Source organism: Podarcis bocagei, assembly GCF_964188305.1.
Source record: "Podarcis bocagei genome assembly, chromosome: 3".
In the NCBI taxonomy this organism is placed as follows: Eukaryota; Metazoa; Chordata; class Lepidosauria; order Squamata; family Lacertidae; genus Podarcis; species Podarcis bocagei.
Window position 1 is genome coordinate 34,783,717 of NC_138127.1, and position 17,409 is coordinate 34,801,125.

Genomic DNA, 17,409 nt, shown 5'->3' on the forward strand with positions numbered 1-17,409 from the left:
TTTCTCAACAATACAGTGGTACCTCGAGTTAAGTACTTAATTCACTCCGGAGGTCCGTACTTAACCTGAAACTGTTCTTAACCTGAAGCACCACTTTAGCTAATGGGGCCTCCCGCTGCTGCCGTGCCACCAGAGCATGATTTCTGTTCTCATCCTGAAGCAAAGTTCTTAACCCGAGGTACTATTTCTGGGTTAGAGGAGTCTGTAACCTGAATCGTATGTAACCTAAAGCGTATGTAACCCGAGGTACCACTGTACAACTGAAACACATTGATAAATCACATTTAGCTGAGGCTGTGGGCTGGAGAAGTTACATGGATGGTGGCATTTGCTGCCTGGTTTCTGTCTGATATTATATTCCTTTTCCTCCAGGCCTTTGGCTAATTAAACCATCTATGGTCTTTTTTAAACTGTGTGTCTGGGGGTGTTGTTTTTGTTAGTTACTGTGTTATGTATATTTATATTGTAAACTGCCCTGTGATCCTCAGATGAAGGGTGATATAGAAATTTATTAAATAATACATAATAATAATACTAGTGTTATTTTAATAGTGATCACTTTTTATAAGCTGCCTTGAGAACCTCTTGGGGCTGTAAAGTGAGATACAAGAATTCTACATAAACAAATGGAAAGAGAATTATCCATCAAATTAATAATACCCAGAGAGGTGAGATTTGAAACAGAGTTTGTAGGTAGATACACAATGCTACTATGAATTTTATTCAGCAGTGTATCTGAAGTAGTGTGCATGTACACGAAAGCTCATACCAAGAACTGACTTAGTTGGTCTTTAAGGTGCTACTGGAAGGAATTTTTTTATTTTGACTATGGCAGACCAACACGGCTACCTATCTGTATATGAATTTTATTTGTAATTAATACCCCTTTTTAATTAAAAAAAAACCCTCAAATCATACTAAATGCAAGTCATTTTATGATGCCTGCTCCCCACTCCCATGCACTCGACTGTTAAATTTTAGCTTTAGACTGAGATTTATATCCTCTTTTTCAGAACAGCTGAAATTATAGGATGATGGTTTAAAAATATGAGCAATCATTTAATTCCCATTTTCTCTGCATCCATTTGGAACATCAGGTGAAAAAAAATGAACATCAATTTTAAACCCCTGAGTAGCAAGCATCTTGACACGCTAGTCCAAATGGATGCAGAAAAAGCAAGTATGAGCCATCCAATTTGTCTTACTTTTTGCCTTTGAGAGATAAATGGAAATGTCAGCGGAAGCATCTTCCCAGATTTGTAACTTATTAACCCATCCTTTCATGTAAAGCCAGGCCAAATTTCAATAACAATACACTCTGTACTACCATATTTCATTCCCAAAGGGAACAGATTCTAAATAACTGCTAGGATGCATATTAGTGTTCAAATTATCCTACTGTCCCTCTTCACAATTTTACAAGAACCAAGTTTGATTAATGTGCTTCACGCACTTTTTATGTTCAAGTTCTCGTTATTTTCTTGTTGTTGCTTAATAAACTATAAATAAGACAAATACTGTAAGTTAGCTGGTCTCATTCATGGATGCAATAAAATGGTTATAATCAATGAGAACTAAAATCAGCTTTGTATGTTATGAATCTACCAGTGGATCAAATGCTTATGGTTTCAATATTGACCCTGCCAGAGCATCAGCCTCTTAATAAGGTGGTAGAACTGCCTCTACATTCACAGCCCTGCCCCTCATGCTGTCCAGGGTGGAAGGGGTATGGTAGGATTTCTTTTCTATGTTAATGCCCGGTTGGGAGAACAAACAGACCTACATGGGACGCCCACTGCAAACACTTTGAAATATATGACCTTTTCAGCTATAGGACTATCGCCCTTCAAATAAAGGTCAGTCCACTAGTAGGCCTTTAAAAACTGCCCATTGTAAAGTAGGACACGTAATCCCATATCTGTCAGGGGCTGGACTGAGGAAGAATGGTGGGGGCTGCCCCCTTCTCCTGAACCTTTCCGGGGACAGGACAGCATAGATTTAGAACAGTGGTTTGCAGAAGGTCATAGTTCAGAGGATGCAGAGGGGGAAAGCGGGGAAATATTGGAAGAGGAACAGCAGGAAGGAGAAACACCGGGGGAGAGACAGCTGACAGACTCAGTGTCTTTGGAAAGCATTCCTGACCCCTCTTCCCCCAAGACTTGGCTGGCATTGAGGGCAGTAGAACAGAAAGGTCAGATTAGCCGACGTAGGGGTGACGTAGAATAGTAGAGACTTTACTTGGAGCAACGCAATTCCTAGAGAGAGACCGCATTCCTTTGTCTCTCTCTGTGATTACTGAATTGGTAATAACTCTTCTTTTTATCTGCTTCTTTGCTGCCACCAGGGGAGGGATCTGATTCCCCGAAGCCTGACAACTAGGTGAGCATAAGGCTATCAAATATACTAACCATGACAGCTATGCTGTGCACCTACACCTGGAGGCAGTAATGCTTCCTAAATACCAGTTTCTGGAAACTTCAGGAGAGGCGAATGCTGTTAAAGCTCAGGCCCTGCTTGTAAACTTCACACAGGCATCTGATTAGCCACTGCCCAGTGCACAGGATGCTGCAGTGGATGGACCACTGTCCTGATCATCCAGCAGGCTCTTCTTGTGTTCTTAAGTGAGCTCTTCCTGCCCTATCATGGGCAAACTCAGGGATAGTAGGTACAGAGCTGATATGTGCCCTTCAAGCACTGGTGTTGAAAGCCCAGAAAACCGACTCAGAAGAACTTTAACTCTGAAGGGCAGCAAATAATTTGGGGTATGTGAGAGACATAAAATTTTGGTGCTTGCCCAACTATACTAAGCAGGTCTTGTTGGCCATTAAGCCTGTGCACCCTGCCTTGTCCTCCTCCTTTGAATAAATGAAAACAAATAAATAACCTTTCTTTTTTAATATTTTTTATTGGTTTTACAAAAGTTTTTATAGACAACACAAACAAATAAGCAAACAAACAAACATGTATAATTTCGTATCCTTTTTTTTCATAAACCTCACTTCTCCGACTCCCCCAAACCTCCCCTTTCTACATCCCAATTTCCAAAATTGTTTCAGCAAATCCTAACACTTATTTTTACCAAATTTGTCCCTTGTTTATTCTTTTCTTATACTTAATCTTTGCCGCTGTGATCCCCTTTTTTCTGAAACTTCAACATTTTAGCATTCATCAATTTGATAATGTTTCTTAAGATAAATTTTAAATTTTTCCCAATCTTCATCCGCCGTCTCTTTCCCCTGATCACGGATTCTGCCAGTCATTTCATCCAGTCCCATATAGTCTATCAGCTTCATCTGCCATTCTTCCAGAGTGGGTAGATCTTGAGTCTTCCAATGCTTTGCAATGAGAATTCTTGCTGCTGTAGTAGCATACATAAAAAAAGTTCTATCTTTCTTTGACACCAATTGGCCTTTCGTCCAATGTGGTAGTTTTATATAAAGGGGCTTGTTTGTTGGTGTTGTTGCTCTTCTGGGGAACCAATTCAGTTGTATTTGCTCCCACATCCAGGCTGAGATGGTATGATGCTGCCCTCACAAATACTAGGCATATCCCATGTGTCTTTTTCAAACTGTAGTACTAGCTACAGAAAACACATCTTATAGTTGTGCTTAGGACTTAAAGTAATGCATTTATCACACAAGTTTTCTCAAGTTCCGAAAACTGTGTGGCAAGAAAAACACACTGGTGGTATATATTAAGAAGTTCATTCTCCTTGACCAAACCCCAGATTGGTTGCTTCATGTAGAAGAATAGACTTATAGATGTTAAAGACAGGGTTTAATGACAAAATGTGTTAAATTATAGGGTTTCCTTTTATTTGCTAGTTTACAGGGAAAGCTGTATTATCCTACCCCACCCACACTATTGTGAGAGTTACTAGATTAAGTGTTTCCATGGCAGTAACTGATACAGCTTTGGTATGAAGTAAGGCTATGGAACTTTCTCACTTTCTCCTGCTCTTATTTTTTTATTTTAAGAAAAAACTTCAGAAGGGACTTTCCGGTAATGGCTGTCTGGGGCCACTGACACACAGTGAGCCCTCCAGCCCTCCAGCAGGCACACAAAGACTGCTGCTCTAGTAGCTGGTAGACAGAAGCATTCAGCCTCTAACAGTGGAGGCGAAGCATAGCCATTACAGTTAATAGCCACTGATAGGTCTCTACCTCCATGAATGTGTGTAATCCTCTATTAAAGCCATCCAGGTTGGTACACATCACTTGAGCTAACTCCTGCAAATATTTCCATCTCTAAATGTTTTGGAGACATTTGTGAAGCACACACACATGCCTATGTAGGAGTGGCTAACCTGTGACCCAACGCCCCTCGGCCCCAGCCAATGTGGTCAATGGTCTGGGGTGATGGGAAGATCCCACCCAACAATATTTGAAGGACCACAAGTGAGCCATTCTTGCTTTAGGCTCTGGTTCCCAGCCAGATTGTTGGGGTATAAATTGTCATGATTATGATTTACACAAGCCTCAACTGAGTAAGAATTTGTGGGAGGCAACAACAGAGGCACAGAAAATGGTAACAGCGGTAGCCTTCCACCATCCCAATCAGATCTGAGCACAAACAATCCAAAACTAGCTGTGGGGCAAGTTTTGTAAATATATGTAAAGAAACTGTATATCATAAAGATACAACAGTCTCCACTGTGCCTCGATTCCAAAGGAAACATGAAGCCTGAGAAGGCATCTGGACCTCTGGAAACTTACACCATTCAAAGATTGAGGTGGTATGTAACAATGCAGTATTTACCATGTTGCCTGGATGGTGGCTGCCATCTCACCAATTCTCAACTGTTTGAAGACCGATTTGTAATGTGCTATATAAAGGGATGTGATAAACATAAACATTCTGATTGCACTGTTGGCACAGATTTACCCTTTCTGCAAGTTCCCCATTTATGCACCATATATTTACTGCCGCGAGATCAGATGTGTTCATTGTATGCCTAACCACTAATGACTAGCTGTAAAAGAGCAGTTGTACTTTGTAGCAGAAAGAAACCTCAAATTTCTTTCATAGGCTGCTGCTTTTGAAAAGTATGTGGTGTAGTAAGCAAACTTCTTGGAGAAGAAACTAGTGCTATTTACACAAGATCTCCTCCTCAATTAATAGGATTAACTGCCTTCTCCTGGCTCCATACCCACAGTCACACTTTACTCCATACTAACATCAAGTAAAGTTTGTAGTGAAAATGGTGCTACAGTGGTACCTCGGGTTACATACGCTTCAGGTTACAGACGCTTCAGGTTACAGACTCCGCTAACCCAGAAATATTACCTCAGGTTAAGAACTTTGCTTCAGGATGAGAACAGAAATTGTGCGGTGGAAGCAGCGGGGGGCCCCATTAGCTAAAGTGGTGCTTCAGGTTAAGAACAGTTTCAGGTTAAGAATTGACCTCTGGAACGAATTAAGTACATAACCAGAGGTACCACTGTATAATTTTTCAGCTGTGTTTTTTTTTAAAGCCACTTGAGTCTCACAATAGGAATGGTCTGGTTGTCCACCCTCCGCAATATCTCTGTAAATACTTTGCCACCCTGCTACCGTAGGAGTGCAGAACCTTGTTGAAGGTGCACCATTATGTGGGGGGAAATGTCATCCCTATGAATCGGGATTATTTACTTAGAGGATTTATAGCCAATTTTTCTCAGAGAAAGAAAAAGTATCATATAATAAATAGAGCAATGAAGGGGTTTATGAGGTTTTTGGAATGTCTTCATGCCTTTCAACTGGTCGTTTGTTGAATCTTTTTTCTTTATGTAACTCCACTAACCATTTAATTTGCTGGGTCTGCACCAGATTTGGCCAAATTGCAAACTGGACCAGCTAATTTGGAGGTGATCTGGGCTTTGATTGCATTACTTATGGATGGCTCCAAGACAACTGAAGGAAATGGATGAAATGCAGCTTTCCTCAAGTATTACCTCCTTAGAGTAGTCCACATAGCATCAAAAACATTGTTCTAGTGGCTGGTTGAGATGCTAGGTAGTAACAGGGCAGCTCTGAAACAAGATGGACTTAGCTTCCTGTTATTGTCAATGGGTGCATAATGAGGAGGCAGTGGTTCAATCCCCATGTTTCAAGACCTTGTGATATTCTAACTGCTGTTACTCATCAACAGCTGCCCAGCAGAATCCACTACCCCATCATCCCCAAATGTGCAACCAAACACAAGCTCAGCAGCAATAGGTGGGGAAGTAATGTACTAATAGCACACTTCTTTCCATATGATCCTCCTGTCCTGTACTTTCCTGTGTTACAATACTGTAGTTGCAGGGGAGTAACAACTAAGCTGATTCTATAATATCAGACTTCTTGTGCAATTGCCTGGGGCAAAGCAGTTGCTTTCTGCTCTGTGGTTTCTCCAACATTGCTTCTAGAAAGATCAATAAGTTCTGCTCCCATGACTGGGCTCCCTTGGATGTTTACATAACACATAAGCTATGGGATTCCCAAAGGACTGGAAAAGAGCCTAGTAATCAATCCTGATTGAGAACATGACAAGGTGACTGAAGTCTGTTAATGAGTAAATAAATGAGTAACTAATTGGCGTCAAGGAGAACTTTAAGGATTTACCATCAGGTGGCCCAGCACCTTTGATTGACGTTATGTGTGAAATGTTAAAAAACAGGGAAACACCCCCCTCCACTTGGCAATGACAAAGAGTACTGGGCTATGAAATGTATTTGTCACTGCATGGGAAATTATTCCTTTTGTGTACTCAATTGCAAAATGCATGGTAAAATGTTGAGTCTGAGGCAGTGGAAGGTGAGAGCATGGACACAATAGGATTGTAGCACCTGCAGTTCCCAACTCTAAAGTGTCCATAGCTCAGGGCATTTTTACTTCCATGCCATTCTTCCAATGGCTTGGAAAAAATCCTGAAGAACTTTTGACTGAATATTCCCTAATATCTACAATCAGTTGGCCTCTGAGAAGCAGATACAGCCATTCATTTGAACAGAGTTTGTTTGTTTGTTTACTTCTTATTGATAAGCTTTTTTTTAAAAAAAAATGCAATTATTCATCAACACATCAACAACTGACATAAAGGGAAAGTGGAGAGAAAGGAGTAAATACAATGAACCGGTACATCAAATTCTTACCAATTGAGTTCACAGAATTATCATCTCCCAAGGATGCAACCTCCTTTCTGGCTTTTCATTTAGCCCTCTTAGTGTGCAAGTGCCAATCTCCATGGTGACAGTTTGAGTGAAACAGGTGACAATCAGTATTTGGATACAGATCAAAATTACAAAGGCATGTGATGATCTATTTTTGGTCTGGAGTGCTTTATTAAGGGTCTGGAACTGACTGCTGTTCTAAAAATACTTTTCCAAGAGGAAGTAATTGAGGGCAGACTGCAAGGAGAAACTGGGATGTTATTTGAGGACATAAACACTACCATCTTGTGCATCTCTTTGGGGAATGAATCCATAAACATGCCATACGAATTGCGCTAAGCATGTTTATACTTGGATGAAAGTCCCATTGAAATGAATGAAATTTGTTTCTGAGTTCAAACTGAAGTGCAAACTGAAGTGTTATGCATTCATATTTAGGAGTGAGTGCTATGGAACTCGGTTAACTAGGCAGCCATAGGACTGAGCTGAAAATGCTGTTTTTTTAAAAAAAACCAAATCATGCAAGAATATCTATTTGCTTTAACTGCTTTAAAATTAATGTGCTTAATGTAGCATGCAACCCAGGAAACAGCCCAATTTAATTCAAATCATAGCACCTAGACCTGTGACAATTTAATTTAAATATCATGGAGTGAAATTTCTGTGTTCCTATGAACAAATGCAGCCTCAAAGATGTGCATTCCCAGTCTGCCAATAAGAAATATATAGCAAACTTTTTTTTATTCCTCTTTGATATCTATTCCAAAAAAACATTTAAGGTTTTAACATGACTAAGTTGGATTGGTAGGACATCACTGCCTAGACATAGAGAATTTAACCTCACACCACCCATCCTCCAAATGCAAGCATCTCTCTTCCAAAAGCAACCATAGGTTCAAGGCAAAGAGAATGAAAATGGACTCTTTTCAGCATGTCTGATGATTGTCAGTTGCTAACACGTACTTGCCAAAGGGAAGGTGAACGAGCGGCAGCATTACATCTGCTTAAATTGATGAGAGAGGAAAATAGTCCTTTTTAAATTAGGGATCCTAATTGCTTAATGTACTGAAAAACCAAGGCTTTTTAGCTTTTTGCACTCAGGTTTAATAGTATCATTCGCGTTTGTTTCTATTTTTGTGTGTTGTTACTAAGTAGATCTAAAATATCTTTCCATCTCTAAGTACTATCATTCATGCTAAAAGGCATACTTGGAGGGAAGTAACTTCATTTTTTACACTATATACATGTTCAAACATACTTCATTAAAAAAAACCTAGGCTGCAGTCTTCAAACTGAGTCTTAGTTTGGCCTTTGGATAAATTTGAAAAATGATACCTTGCAGTTTTTGAACTGTGGAGCAACAATATGCAATGATACTGGAGTGCTCCTCCCACATTTTTTTATTTGCTTTGCCCCACCAGATGAACCACTTCTGATAGTGCCATATTAATGGAAAATATTACCATATTGAACAATAAGGTGTTCTATACTGGGGGTGGCTAAGAACCTCTGCCTCAAAAGCCAACTGTTGGCCAACTCTCTTGGAACCACATGCCAGTAGTGGGTGTGGCCAACCCACAGGGACAAACACCCCCCACCTTCTCAGCAAATCTGCGTAGATCCACTGAGGAAGGGGGTGATCAATCTAATGACTGGGAAAGGGGATATTTGCATTTCTTCTGGGCACTTGGCAGGGCAGAGTGTCCTTTCTTCCTACCCCAGTTGTTGTTGTTGCTGCTGCTGCTATCAATTTATTTATTTATCTATACCCACACTTTTCCCTCTGACAGGGACTCAAGGTGATTTCCAGATAAAAATAAGAACAGCTAAAACATAGCTGGGGTCTATAAAAAGCAGTTCAACATCGATAGAATTAAAACTGTCATTCTATTTGTATATTTATAAACTGCATGGCACGAGCCCTTTCATTAAATGCAGTCTGTTCTCAAAAGCCTGATGGAACAGAAGGACAACAAGGAGGGAGCCAGTGTAATTTCTCTAGAAAGGGAATTTCAAAGTCTGGGACCAGCCACAGAGAGGGCCCTGTCTTTAATCCTTACCGAGCGTGCTTGTGGGGGTGGCAGGACTGAGAGAAGGACCTCCCCCAAATATACCAAAACCTGGGCAGGCTTGTACAGTTGTTCAGATAGCTTGGACCTCAGCCGTGTGGGCTTTCTAGGTCATAACCAACATTTTGAATTGTGCCCAGGTAATTGTATGCTCTATGTCTGCTTTATGTTTTTCCTTTTGCTGTCACCAGCATCAGTGAGGCCTTGGAGGCAGCAGAAAAAAATTACTTGAGAGGGGCCAGATCAGGTCGCCAACCATGTATTACCTCTCCCTGAACTATATATTAATTATAAAGAGCTATCTATCTTATCCTGCCTCACCTGTCTAGAAGAGGTCACCTGCCTGCCTGCACATCCTTCCAATCCGCCTCAGTTCAAGTTAGCCAAGAGCTTGCCTCTATGAAGCTGAGAGGCAAGCAGGCAGGTCCCTTCCCACCTCTTTCCTAAAGCCTTCTCTTTTCCACTGCCCTGCCCCAGTTGTTAAGTATAATTGGTTTAATTAACACTGAAATGGTGAATGTCTAAATGCATATTACTCAAGGCTTTAACATGGGGATTTTCTATGGGGCTATATTTAAGCCAAGAAAGGGACACTGAGCTATAAGTGAATTGATAATTATTGTTGTTTTCTGCTAGCTAACACATGAGTGTCGAACCTTAGACCACATGGGAGGCTATTGAATTTCAAATCACCATTTTGAAGGGAGTTGCCTTTCTTGACAAGCTCTGCGGAGTAAGGAGGTATAAATGGCTGTCCAGGAGTATACATCCTTAGGGCTGGAGTGTAGGCAAAATGGAACCTGAGAGAGACAGAGAGTGCAAAAGCGCTATGTTTGCAAGCTCTGATTGTAAGTTATTTTATTTCTAAGATGATGCTAAGCCTATGCTTGGAGAAGCCTATGTTTTATGAAACTGTTTGGATGTATCATTTGATGTTTTAATTCTGTTATGAAGAAAGTTCTGCAAGTAAAGTTTTTGAATAATCTCTAATCGGTCTGGACAATGCTTCCTTTCAAAGGGAGTCAGTTTTCATGCATCCAGTCACTTCAAACTGTGCAATATTAATATCTCCAATACCAGTTCCTTATTTATATCTTTAATTTAAAGCTCTCACAGAGGATCTCTAAAAAGCATATTTTAAATACATAACAGATTTGTGGTTTTGCTGTTCCTAGGAAAACCTATATAATTGCATGTTTTAAAATGACATTTAAAGGACCGTTACTGAGGTTGTTAAGTCAACAACTTGAAAGTTTTTTGAAAAGGCTAATACATTGGCAGTTGCCTTTGCAACCTTAATTCACCCTTTTTGTGATTTTTGGTATAAGGTGTTATTATTTTTCGAGTACATAGTTGTGTTTCTCATATGTGCTTTACACTTTGGATATGCTAGCACATCTTACTAAGATTTCATTGGCATATCAAAATTTAGCATTTCATACATTTAACTCTGTTGTGTGAAGTTTTTGTGGTTTTGTCTTATATTTATTTGATAGTACAGTTGAATGATGCTGTTGACTAGGGGGAAAATAAACACCAGGGCATTTAGAAAATTACAGCCTGGAGATGGAATAAACAATATTTTTAGTGTGAAGGTGGAGGAAGGATTTTTCTGCATTTAATGCTTTAAATAAACCACAGTATGTTTATGAGCCATGTTTGGCTCAGATAATAAGCTCTTATTTGAAACTATGAACAAACACAAAGGTAATGACACTTGGACATCACCATCATTGCACAGTGTGGAAACATCTTTGTCGTTTTTCCTTCCATGGTTTATGGCTTTGTTTTGCGATATTTTTCCTCTGATACATCCTCCAATATCACACAAGTGCAAACATCTTCTGGGGGTTGGAAAGCTGATTTGAGAAGGTTATAGATAAATAAATCTCAGCTGTGAGTGTCAAGCAACAGATATGTTTCTCTGCTTTGAAATGAGTGGATACAGGGAGAATACATGATATACTAAAGACCACAATGAGCTGCAGGTATTATAAGACATGTTTTGTATAATGGATGATAAGCAAAAACATACTTGCTATAAAACTGGGATCAGTCCTAGACTATCCAATTGTCTTAGGGATTCCACTCCAGATTTTTTTAGAGTTTACTCCTTAGCCTTTTCTTTCCCCAAAGATATCCCACAAGGCAGCAGAGGTTTAGGATCAGAGTCTTATTCTCCTAGATGGGCTACCTTCCCAGGTTGATAAACACGATCTGCCCCTCATTTCCCTCTACAGTATGTTCAGAAACCTCCATAAACCAGGTGAGAGTAGCCGATGGGTCTCAAATGCTTTGTGAGTTAGGGAGTTTCTCTGCATGTGAAGACAGGTCCTGGCAGATTTAGCAGATGAGACCAATAGTGGGTTCAATGGACTGGATATACTAGTGAAAATATAAAAATATAAAATATAAAAAATGTGTATAATAGACAAAGTTGCATCTCAAACAGTTGTGGAGAACTGAACTTACGATGAGAAAAACAAGAAACCAAAATTGGCATATTCATTCATCTGTACTGCAGATGTTTTTGAAGTACACATGACTAGTAAAACAATATTAAATACTGTACCAACAAGAATAAAAGCAACATCTGAGGCAAAATTATTATTATCCATAAAATTATCATTATGTAATGATCCATATATTGGACACATAAAGAATAATCTGATTGTAGCAATTACATCCTCGTTAAATTGTATCTATTAAAAAAATGTGATCCTCACAGTGACAGCAGGTGCTAATGTTAATGAATCTGTCAAATCATTGGTCACCTCTATAGAGTGATTTCTCCCAAGGTCTTGCTCTGTTGGTTTTCTGATTGATGGCATGTTTAGCCCTGTTATGGCAGGGAGAGGAAGTATGGGAAAATAGTGTTATAAACTTTAAAGATGAATTCTTTGTCTTAAACAAAATGCCTTGGACTGTCAGAAATGATTATTTAATGCTCATGTTGTTCACACTTTCTTTTATGAGACAAGTTGACAACCGTGGTTATCCTTTTATGCACCCTTTCTGCTTTGGGGGTTTTAGGGATCACTGATGCTGCACTGTAGTGATCAGCCCTGTTGGACCGTTTTATATAGAGGATATCTCAATTGTATCAAATAGTGTCTATTCACCAAGGACTAGGAACTTGAGACGGATAAAAGGTCTGAGCAGCAGAGTTTGCAAAGCTAATGGACGAAAGTGAAAACAGCTTTGGAATGGTCAAAGGCTTGGTGTCCTTGCTAAACAAAGACATCCACTATAGATTTAAAATGGTGGCAACTTTGTGAACATGATAATGGGTTACAACCGAAAGTGGGTTATGATACTCAGTGAGGAAGTGGCGGTGGGCATTGTGGAAAAACTCAGAGTATCACCAGGTAGACTTAGTGCTGGGGCAGTGAGTCTGTGAGCTTCCTTCCCCAATCAAAACCTCATATTTTAGAACCCCAGAATTGGAACCCATGGAGCAGGCTCTGGCAGCAGATATGGGACTGGAGTCACACTTTGCTTCAAACAACAGTAGCATTGCCAGAGCAGAGTTACACTAAGGGATGCTTCCACTGGGCGGAAAGAGAGGGAAGGTGACCTTTGCCAGTTTCCCCCTCCCCTTGTAGCCTTCAATGTGACTCTTTAGAACAGAATGGGAGGTGGCAGTAAGGACTGTGGGTGGAGGGAATCATCAAAAGAGTCCTCTGCCCCCCACTAATATTGGGATTCCTCTACTGGATCAAAACTCTGGATCAAAAAGACACTGCTGATATGGGCTGCCATATGTCCGGATTTCCCCAGACATTTACCTGATTTCCGCCTGGACACTGCTGCCAACTGTTGTGATTTCATTCCTCCCGTTGCAGGATGTGTGATTGTTTTCATCACATGTCTGTGTTGACATTCCATACTGTTGGAGTCATGAGAACGGAAGTTCAGTTACACTGTTCCGTTATGCTGTACTTTTGCTTTTCTGCTCTCTCGGAGATGAAGAAGGAGAGAGGAGCCATGTTTTCTTTTGTTCTGTTTTGTACATAATAAAGTAGCTTAGAAACCCACACCACCAATGCCTAGCTTCTGCTTGGACTCTGCTAACATGTTGTGTACATATGTCTTCGGATATATGTCGCAGAAGCACATCGGGAAAGAAGAGTGATGAATCATCCCGAGGGTCGCTTGTGGGGGAGAATGCAACTGCCTGGTGTTTTCCAAGCTGGTGCAAGAAGCCCAGTGAGGTCCAGCTCCATGTACCCAGGCACCAACACTGACTGCAATATTCTGGATATGTCAGGGAAATTCTGGATGTATGGCAACCCTAACATAGCTCTTCCCCACGGAAATCATGGCATATATTTAGTTCTTCATAACTCCAGATGATAGATAGATAGATAGATGATAGATAGATGATAGATAGATAGATAGATAGATAGATAGATAGATAGATAGATAGAGATAGATGTTAGAGATAGATAGATGATAGATAGAGATAGATAGATAGATAGATAGATAGATAGATAGATAGATAGATAGATAGATAGATAGATAGACAGACAGACAGACAGACAGACAGACAGACAGACAGACAGACAGACACATATCCTGTTTGGGAGGGGGGAGATAAAAAGATCTTGGTAATCCTTGCAGATGAATGGAAATAAGGCTAACGCACAGATGAACTTCAAGTCCCAACTTACAAATATTTAAAGTCATAAATTTTAAAATGCAATTGCATTTATCAGTGGCAGAATGCATAAATTACTTTTGGTATATTTGTGAGGAACACAAGTCTGCAGAGAAATTTGCCCCCTGCTTTAATCTGCTTGTGATAGAACTTCTAGGGAGAAAAAAAGCTTCAGTTTGAACAACCTGTACAACATCAAAGCCCTTTCCCCTCCCTGCTGAAAGGCAGGTGGTCAGATGGAGACTCAAAAAGCAGTATGAAATCTAGCTCTGGGCTATATCCAGCCCTCTGTATCTGGGGTGCCTCACTCCAGCATTAAATCGAAAATTATAATTAAAAATCTTTGACTTTCCACCTATATTTTTCTATGTTTGTGCCCTATAGATAATTGGGAAATTCTTCCTTAGGAGGCTTTTTTAATGGAAATACATAGAAATGAGTACTCTTAGACATTTCTAACTCAGTTGGTCCATATGTTACATGGGATCTTAGCTCAATTGGGAAAATAGTTATTCTCTTCTAGTCACATTTCCCCTCAGCTTTGTTTAGGTAAACAATAGTCTTATAACGTGAAAATCTGCTGAAGTACTATTTATTATTTTCAAGGTACTGACCAGACATTTTTACCTGGTCTTTTGTTTTATTCTGGGCATATTAGTGCTTGTGAACAAAAGAGCAAACAAGGATGGCTGCGGAGCAATCTCAAGTCCACCAAAAGCAAATAGAAACATATATTTTTAGAGGCATTGACAGCTTTATATTGCTGTTTCCTAGAAGATGCATAGCGGAGGAAGAGCGGAAAGACATTCCTGTGAAACTCCATGACTCACAGAAATTGATCTGATTCAACAGTTAATGTAGCACAAAGATTGACCATGAACCAACATGCCCATAATTTAAAGGCTGTATACAGGGACACAGGATTTCCCCCCCTTTTAACAGAACATTGTCCTCCTTCCTCTCCAGCCATTAATAAAACAATACTTTAAACAAAGACATGTTTTGCAAGTTTGGAAGTAGGTGCCTGACACACGTCATGCTGCCGCTTTTATATCACCCCACACAAAAGTGATTGGCCAAGAAGCCGGGGTGATCGTGGTGCCACCCTGGCATGACGGCATTACTCCGCCCACGCCAGGAGTGGGAGGAACCGGCCTGGGGGCCTGCCCACAACCAGGAGCATCCTTAAAGGTGATCCCACTTATCGATTAAAAATTTCGTGTGATGTGATCCAATCTTCATTCTGAAAGTGTGGCCCAGAGGGAAAATGTTTGAGAACTACTGTCCTAAAGAAATTAAATGAGTTTGTCCTGCCTAATAAACCCCTAAGCACCCAGCTACATCCTAAGCCAAGTTCTATCTGGCAGTTAAACTCTCACATTCTACCTTTTGACTCCCCACTCCCTCCTGCTTGGTTGTTTCTCCACCTTGCTATGATTGGTTGCAGGGTCTCCAGGAGGATGACCCAACACCTATCCATCATAGGAGCACTCTCTGTGTCCTTCCTTTCCTTTCCTTCCCTTCCCTTCCCTTCCTTCTTACTGACAGCCATGATCATGTCCTTTTATGTCATTGCGAAAATCCAGACAACCAATTCTATTTGCTCCTTATCTCTCAAGATGGGCAGCCATTGTACATCATTGCGTGGACAGGCGGAGACCACCCCAATCCAAGACCGGCTCCCAGGTGGCAAGCCCTCCCCCCAGCCTGCCCTCCCCCCAGAATCGCGGGAAGCAGCCGGGAGGCCCCTTCTGCCACCTCCACCCCCCAAGGGGCCAAAACAGGCATGGGGGGGAGGAGGAGAAGGCTGCATGATGTGGCAAGGCCTTCCTCACAGCCCACCCAGCCAAGCTAATAAGGGTTGGGCCCCAGTCTCACCTCTCCAGATGTAGGATGAATTCCAGTGATGTCACTTGCGAAGCTCTGGAGCTGATTGTGATCCCCCAGGTAAGTTCCACCGTCTATTGTGTGGGTGGGAAAGTCCCACCCCTACCTCGCCAACTCCCCCAGGCAACGCCTCCACCCACTGGGATTGGTTGACTGTCTGAGGTTGGGCAGAAATCTCCAGGTATTCAGCCTGGGGGGGTGGGGAGTGATGCCAGGCAAAACTGCTAAGAGCCATGTAGGATCAGGGGTGCTGCACACATCCATGCAAACTATGCCCCCCATTTGATGTGGGGAGTGGTCCTTCCTCCCACTTCTTGTTACACTCACCTACAGCAATGGTGAGATCTGAAACTTTGCTGTTTGCATGTGATATTTCCCCCAATTAAAACAACAAGATTCATGATGGGGTTTTTTCCAATCAGTGCTGTGCACTTTAATATGAGAGGGATGGCCCACTAGGAAAACAGAATGTTGTTGTTAGACTGAGTGGTCTTTGATCTCTCGGTCTACTCTATAAATGGAACAACCTGGTTATTTATAATTGAATGAAAGCACTATTCTTTTCAGAACCCTGAGTTGCATAGAACTGTTAACATCTACAGACACACCAAATAACATGCTGCTTATACAATAATTACTGTATTTAATAAAATGGAAACAAAGCACTCTGCTGGTAATTTTGTTCCGTGGCTTCTGAACATATGAAAACAAGCCTTTATATTTGAGCACCAAAATTATGGAGCACCTACACAGAGTGGCAGACAACTATTATGACGTTATTGCATCTAACACCCAGTGTCTTCTTTTATACATATCAGCATACTTTGTAAACCTTATCATGGAAATTTGCATATGCTTAGTGAAATTTTTCGATTAAAAAAACTAAAAAGGAATAAATTGAGAATTAAACAATGGAAAAATAGAAACGTTGAATATGCTTTTAGCTTTATGGTTGGAATTCAGTGTCACACCATGATGCACATTTTGTCAGTGCAGACGTTTCAACTTACCAGATGGAACAATCTCCCTCTCCTCTCCCTTTGCGCTATTCTGAAGGTTCTCCTGACCCCCTGAGCCAATTTGCAGGGCTCTGGGGGGAATGAGAGGGAAAGCCCCATTGCACAAACAGAAGACCTTGTGCAGGGCTTGTGCTAATGAGACTCATTTGGTGACCTATGGCAGCTCAAGTGAGGTAGAATTCAAAGCAAAATGTGGCCAAGCGGTTTAACAAATTAACGAACCTTTCTGTTTCCTGCTTTAGTGAGGATGGAAAGCAATTATGGTCCTCTTCCAGTCTTTCACCTCTGATACATTTAGACATTTTAGGTACACCATAAAGCACTACATTGTGTTCTTGCATTTCTTTGCGTTTCTGCCTCCTTTTTGTTTTATATGCCCCATAGGAATATAACAAGATTATAATGAATAATAACAAGGGGAACCTGCAACCAAATGTGGAGTTACCTTGTTTAGGCATCCAGTCATGCATTTTTTTCAGGGTACTGTGTTCCATCACCCCTCCAACAGAGAAAAGCACGACAACATCCAACATTTTGTAACCACTGAGCATACTTGGTCACTACTGGACAATTTTTTTCATGGAGGCAGTTAGTATTCTGCATGCCCTGGGCATGTCCCCACTTGTTTCTCTCCAGCGTTG

The 17,409-nt window shown here is 40.8% G+C and overlaps 1 long non-coding RNA gene across 2 annotated transcripts in view; it reads right to left on the minus strand.

Moving 5' to 3' along the window:
- Positions 1-15,805, minus strand: part of LOC308583046 — a 28,551-nt gene extending 12,746 nt beyond the window's left edge. Inside the window, exons 1-3 of one of the 2 annotated variants that reach the window (XR_014006025.1) lie at positions 15,741-15,805; positions 12,991-13,091; positions 7,120-7,202 (exon numbers count right to left, since the gene is read on the minus strand). This is a non-coding gene — a long non-coding RNA (uncharacterized lncRNA). Of the gene's footprint in view, positions 1-7,119; positions 7,203-12,990; positions 13,092-15,740 lie in introns of those variants that run through there. The other variant, XR_014006024.1, reaches the window with a different exon arrangement.
- Positions 15,806-17,409: the final 1,604 nt, after the last annotated feature.